The 7,367-nt window shown below is 37.1% G+C and overlaps 1 protein-coding gene across 2 annotated transcripts in view; it reads left to right on the top strand.

Moving 5' to 3' along the window:
• The first annotated feature begins 1,710 nt into the window (after window positions 1-1,710).
• Window positions 1,711-7,367, top strand: part of mgat4c (mgat4 family member C) — a 158,708-nt gene continuing 153,051 nt past the window's right edge. For both annotated transcript variants that reach the window (XM_051657243.1, XM_051657241.1), the window contains exon 1: window positions 1,711-2,056. The gene's annotated coding sequence lies outside the window, so the exon portion shown is untranslated. The remainder of the gene's footprint in view (window positions 2,057-7,367) is intronic.

The following is a 7,367-nucleotide window of genomic DNA, read 5'->3' as shown; positions in this document are numbered from 1 at the left end:
GCCACACAGCAACGCACAAGCGGAGTGCATGTTCAGTCAATTAAATGTAGTTAAAACTAAATTAAGAAATCGTCTGTCGCTCCCAACTGTGAACTCAATTTTGCACATCCGATACGGACTTCAAACTGCAGGCAAGAAATGCTACCAGTACTCCCTTCCTTCCAGCATACTCAGAATAATTGGCACAATGGAATCCTACTCCTCAGAAAGCAAGCAGGCAAATCCTGAAGAAGAGCCCCCTTAGACGAGGATGTCATCCAGGTTCTATTGTAAGGTAGGATGATGTTATATTTTACATATTTAAAAACTGTATACTGTGTGCTGCCCTGCGTTTTGTAGAGGGATATATAACTTTATTATTATTGATTTTGGTGTTTTGAAGTTGTTTCCAGCACTCAGGTGCTGTGTGAATTTTTACACCGTCTATTGTTGATGTGGTGTATTAGGGCTGGAATTAAATACTCACTCACCCTTCATTGACCCTAGATGCCTATATTAACAAGCTCTCTAAAGCAGCATTTTTCCAACTACGTCGTATCGCCCAAATTCGTCCCTAAGTTAGCCTGAAAGATGCTGAATCTTTAGTCCATGCATTTATTACATATCACCTTGACTACTGTAACACCCTTTTTTCTGGACTACCGGCACACTCTATCTCCCGCTTGCAATATATTCAAAATTCTGCTGCGAGAGTACTAACTTACACTAAACGATCTGCACATATTACTCCCATCCTGTTTAACCTTCACTGGCTACCTGTCGCATCCCGTATTGCATACAAAATTCTACTGCTTACATTTAAGTCACTCCAGGGTCTAGCTCCTTCTTACCTTTCTGATTTACTCTCTCCCTATACTCCTATTCGCTCACTCTGATCTTCTGGGTGCGATCTTCTTCTTGTTCCTAGATTCCGTCTTTCATCAATGGGCATCAGGTCTTTTTCTGTTGTGGCACGTAAGACATGGAACTCAATTTCCCTGGCACTCCGAACTACTACCTCCATCACTGAATTCAAAACTATGCTCAAAACCTATTTGTTCTCTCACTATTATCAGTTATAATGTGAATGCATCATGTACTGCTCGTTGTATTTGTATGCTTACTTGTACTGGATTGAAATGTCTAATTGTTTGTATGATCTGTTATCTGCTATATGCAACTGCATTTGCTTTCTGTTCCGGACTGGGCAACTGTCCACTGTCCATATGATTGTCTATATGTTTGTTATGTTACTGTTCTTTATTGTGAAACGTCCTTGAGCTCTGGAAAGGCGCTATATAAATGAAATATTTTATTATTATTATAATACTCAACGTGCGTAGCGACATTTTAGTGACTTTTTTGACGCGTCTAGTGACTTTCACCCAATAGGAATTGGCAACACTGTACACCACTGGCCATAATGTAAATGCATTGTCACTACGTCATATTTAAACAAGCTGAGGTTAACAAAACCCAGTCATTTTAATTGTAAACTCTTCTCACCAGTAATATAAACAGCAAGTATGCTGTCATGTCACTAAGGGAGACGATAAAAGCCTGTTGTGTTCAGCATACAAGTATTTCGCTGTACTGCATTACCTTTATAGTAGGCTTGGCACATTTGGTGTCTCCTGCTCTAGGCTACTTTGGGTCGTACCACGATCGAGCAGATCTCATCGGCTGCGCTCACATCCACAGTCGGCACGAGGACACAATAACCGCTGATAAGCGACTGCGCCTCGACCATTTTAACCCGCACCACATTTCTACCAATGTAGGAAAGAGCACCGGGATCCAAGTTGTTTGTTTCAATTAACACGGGGCAGACAACGTGGCTGGAAAGGGAGGCAGTGAGACGTCAGACTATCGCGGCGTGATACAGGCTGTCTCAAACCCCGGTGAGCTGCCTATCGAGACAGCTTTGTTTTGGGCATCATACCGTCTTCGTGCTTGCTCCGGGCAGCATTCATTCACTGTCGCTGTCTACACACACATGTACACTTTGTGTGAACGTGCAGAGAAGTTGAAGATGCCACTCTGAATCGCTCCTGACATCACGGCACTTGGTTTGACGGTAAGAACATGTATTTATATTAGCGGAAATGTAAACACTTTTGTTAAAGGAGGACATAGACGGACTCGCACCTGTGCATGCAAACAATACACCACATTTACCATCGTTGTGCAAGGGTCTGTGGAATGTTTGATGCAGAAAATTCTCAGAGTTATCAGATTCGTTTGCTGTGCATGTTTTTGACATGGGCTGGGTATTTTAAGGGAACTAGGAAACACTTTACTGTGAGTTTGTACTTGGTAATAATAGTAAATGCATTAGGGATCTTGAACTAACAATGAAAAATATTTTACAGCATTTATTAATCTTGGCTAATGCTAATTTATCAAAATGGAATTGTTTATTGTTAGTTCATAATGCATGCAACTTCATTATGCAACTTTTCATTAAAATATTTACTATATATTGAAATTAACATGCATCAAGATTTTCAACTGCTGTAAAAGTATTGTTCATTGTTAATTCATGTTAACTAATTAAGTAACCCAATGTATACTGATGCAACCTTGTTGTACAGTGTTACAGAGAAATAAAAGGTAACTACAGTTAGAACTCCTTAAACTTAGAACAGATATAACATATATGTGTCATATTGGCTGAATATGTGTGAAAGCTTGGTGTGGCTCTTTTAATAAGGGGCAAGACTTATTTTGGGAATATGGACTCTATGGAACATTATAATCTCTCCAGATTTATAGAGTCAATCTGTATCTTATTAAAGGTTTTAGACATTTGAAAATTGTTTTTCTTCTCATTGATACTTAATCAGAGAACAAGTGTTCTTCTGTTTGCTGTAATTATGGATATTTTAAAGTATTTAAGACAAACATCTGGTTGGTAATGATTTGCAGTCCAATATGTGGCTTAAGGCTTACTGTAACTTTCATGTGAGTTAAAGTCCAAGACCTCTTTGAGCAAATCATCAAGGGACAAGTTAAAATAACTGTAATTTTAGTCTTGAAAGAGTATAAGCAGTTTACAATCACGATGAAGGCTCTCTATAAATTATACGATTCAATATCTGGTTACAGCACCAGAAGTGAGACCATTATAGATGTTTTTATTTATTTTTTTATTTTTTTATACCATTCATTTTCATTTATCCAGCTCTCAAAGCAATGATTTACATTCAATACTTTTATATTAAATTGTTTTTCATGTACGAGGTGTAAGCTTTAACTATTCTGCTATGCATAGTCAAAATGCAGTAACCACACATTTGTTCAAAAATGAGTTATCAACTTTGTGAAATCGGGTCTCTTTGATTGTGATCTGTCCTGTGACAGACAGGTTTGGCATAACTATGCTCAGATTCAGAGAAAATAATGTATAAAAATTTGATAATCCACATTTGGCTGGATAATCAAAGACCTTTGAAGCCACTTTGAAGCTAAATCATTGGTTATATTTTTACCTTTTTATCTTATCATAAAAAAGATGAAATGTTTATTAAGAACAGCAGCACTATGATAAATTGATATCATTAATGAAACAGATGGGGCTTGCGAAACATGTCCTCTTGTGGAGGTCTTGCTATTTTGTTTTCAGTACTTTCAACCTGTGGGCAGTGTTACCAATTCAGATATAAAGCAGTGCTTCATGCACTTTAGATTGGGAACCAGCTCCCATGTTTAATGCATCTACCCCTCTAGACTGTTAAATGTGAAGAAATGTCTCTGCATGAACATTTCTAATCAGAATAGTATTTTAGATGCAGTAAAGCCCTTTTGTTAGAGGAAAAGTCTCTAAGAGACTGAGATTAAATAAAAGCAGGGCATACAAAGGGAATGAATGCCTCCCTATATTTTACTTTGATTTTAGACAGAGATAGAGCTCACTTTTGTCAAGAATTCACTGATGACTATCAAATCTACTCAGCCTTGATTAGTAGTGCATAGGGATGCTCTGTACCCACTCTTTTAGAATTTCATTTCTCAAGATGGGTAAAATTTAGAAGTCAATTTCAGAGAATGACAGTATTGGGGAATGATTGCTAGAGTGAATATGAATTGCTGAAAGGGTATAGCTGCAACTTGTTTGTTATTTTTGGCACTGTAACATCCACAGACTTTTGAGGGAAAATGGACCACATACTGTATATTTCATTTTTTACTTTTGGTTTTAAACCTTTAATGTTAGAGGATGCTCTTATATACTATACTGTTTTTTTTTGTTTGTTTTTTTTTTTCTAAGGAACAGTTAAAAACACAGAATTTACCCTATTTAAAGGTGATGTATGTCATTTTTTTAGATATTAAAATACTTTTTCTTATCTCTTCTTAATGTGGATATACAGTAGATGATTACTTGTTAGCCATTCACAGGTTGATTCTCACAAAAAGTGGAAACAAGTGGTACTTTCAAAAAAAGTGCTCTGTTTTTGTGAGCATCCACCCTGCTGACATAGCCACATTGGCTCAACCAATGACTTAAGTTTATGGTGGGGCTAACTGTTTGTCCAGTCAATGGAAGATGGGGGAGTATTAGTGAAAACTGTTTGAAAACATTATTTTTACAATTCCGTTTAGCACTGCTAGTGGCGCAGAAATACACAGTTCACCTTTAAAAAATTGTTTACCATATGTTTACCAATTTAATTGTACTGGTAGGACTCTTGAGGTAGTTTTAATTATCCGCTTTTCAAACAATAAGGGGAACCAGCACCTGCACTTAGCATTAGTGTTTCTTGAAAGGCTTAAGCTGCACTGTCCCGCTTATCAACTCATGAGTGTCTTTTCATGAGTGAGTGAGCTGAGTCTGATATAAGGAGCTTGGGTCGGCATTATTCACCAGACAATTACACGCATTATGAAAGCTAGAATCCCAACATCCAGCCATGTTCCTGCTGAGGTAAATGGTAATTAGCTGTCTTATTTTAATCCACTATAGATGTACTCTGACATGAGAATGTCAGGCACTGACTGCAGCAGAGGATTAAGGTGCCAGTGAATAAGTGTAGCAGGTGGAGAAGGTATGTCAACATTAGCTCACCCCACTCTCGCGTGTAGCCGCACAGTTTTCACCACTGTTCTAGTGCTGACCTCTGATTGGCCATTTGAGTGCTAAGAACACTCACCCTGAGCAACTGTTATTCTGTGACTAAAGGTGCAGTCACGCTATGCTTTAAACATACAAAATTACTTCAGACCCTGAAGCAGGATATGTTGTCACACTCAAGAGGTTCTGTTTTCAATCAATAATAAAGTTGAATAAGAAAATAAAAAAAATCTAAATTTTAAAATATAGGTCTATTCCACTTTCCTGCACTACTGGAAATCATGCAGCTTTGAACTTTTGTATTTTTCTGTATTGAGCCAAGAGGTCAATCTGTGACGTTTAGTTTCTCTATTCGTTAGGCCTATACAAATTCACAGGTCAGAGTCTAGAAGCAGAAGAAATTAGGGCTGGGTAAAAACATACATTTTCCAATTAATCTTCATTTGAACGATCCTGAGATCGATACTTAAAATCCTAAGATTTATCTTGTACCCTATGCACAACCCTTTACAATGCATGTAAATCACTTGCATATAGGACAAAATTTTGCATTATGCTATTAAAAGTGTTTGTGTTTTGCCACTGGCTGGTAAATGTTCGTATTTCTATCACCAGTATTAGAGTAGTATATTGGTGAAGAGGTTCAGCACTGAGAACTTTTCACTGCGTGTTGAGAGAAAAATTTGGATTGTACCATTCCATGTAATGTGTGTCCAAAGATGAGATCCATTCAATCCATTTGTCACTGAATAATCTCTCTTTTAATAACCTTTTGTTCTTTACTGTCAGTTGTTGATAAAAAGAAACAACAAGAAATAAACATTTAATTATAATCACACATAGCATGGATGCAGTAAAGAATCAATTCGACGACTCAATGTGTGCTTAAAAACCCCCCATTTCTATCAGAAAGATTTGAGATTATTGGAATTAATAAATTTTTTTTTTAAAAAACTTTGATCATTTGGCATAAGCCCCATCCTATGGTTTAGCGCTCTGATGCGGCTGGAACCATCCGATCCTGCTGGAGGCGATGATGGCAGGGGAGCAGAGCTTACCCCCACTCAGGACGGGACCTAAACTGGTGGAGATGGGGTAGGATGGGGGGGTGAAATCACGGAAGTATGCGAACAATTAGAGGCAGCTGGCATGCTTATAAAGTGAAGGCTGTATAGTGATTGGATGAGATACCTGACAGAATGAATCCAGAGATCTTCCTGCTAGAACTACGCTTATGCTTATATTTGTGTGCGACGCTTGCTGAACTGCCGCTGTTATAGTGCTTGTTTTACATAAGTAAATACTTATAAATTGTACAAATTATGCATGCAAACAATTAACATTTAACAAAATATATATGAAATATAATGCAATTTCAAGAAGTCATATTTATTGATGAAATACATGGAATTTGTATATTTTTAAAAAGCTGAATTATTACTAAATGATGAAAAACTGATAATATATTTTTTAAATGAACATTTTCCTAATGTAACAAGTTAGAAAGCCCCTTGTATTATTAACAGCATTTGCTGAGAGAGAGTTTCTTTCATATGGAAGCAAAATAGACATTATAATTGAAGTATAACACATTGAATTAAAATCTAATTATAACTGGAATCAAATCGAATTGAGAGCTTGTGAATTGGAATCAAATTGGGAAATCTGTATCAATATCCAGCCCTGATTTCCTTTAGATGTGCTTGCTTTTCAGCTTTTCTGCATTTGTGTGTATAGAATGAAAGTGAATGGAGCACAAAGTCTATGTGCATGGCCATGTAACATATAAAGATCACAAACGCTGGTTATTGCTGGTTATTTCGTAGTGATGCTGAACTGGGTTTTCCTGTTTACTGTTTAAGGGTTTGATTTAACAAGTTTATGGTGTTGCCTGGGTGGCTGCACATGTTCAGATGTAACTCTACTGATGTGATGCATGTGCAGACACTAATTGTGTCTGTCCACCCAGTGAAAGATGAAATTACCCTTTGGATAGGTAAATAAAAATGTTTTTGCATAGGGAGAAAGCAGGGTTTTGGCTCATTGGTTTTGATGAATGCAAGTGTAAATGCCCTTCAAGATAGATATAAATCCAGTCACTTAAACCACTTCCGGAGGTCAAGTGTAAATGCATTTGGCTGTTCAAGCTACATATGTACTCCACCCAAACAGTGCTACATCAGCAAAGGGAAAATGTGAAACAAAACAGCTGCTACCGAGTATTTACATAGGGCTCGCATCGTGCAATAAATAATAACACATTAAGATTCGGATGCACGTTGTAAAAGAAACTGAAACTAGACATTGACAATTA

Source organism: Myxocyprinus asiaticus, chromosome 26 (genome assembly GCF_019703515.2).
Source record: "Myxocyprinus asiaticus isolate MX2 ecotype Aquarium Trade chromosome 26, UBuf_Myxa_2, whole genome shotgun sequence".
In the NCBI taxonomy this organism is placed as follows: domain Eukaryota; kingdom Metazoa; phylum Chordata; class Actinopteri; order Cypriniformes; family Catostomidae; genus Myxocyprinus; species Myxocyprinus asiaticus.
This window is presented reverse-complemented; position numbering and strand designations above follow the sequence as displayed.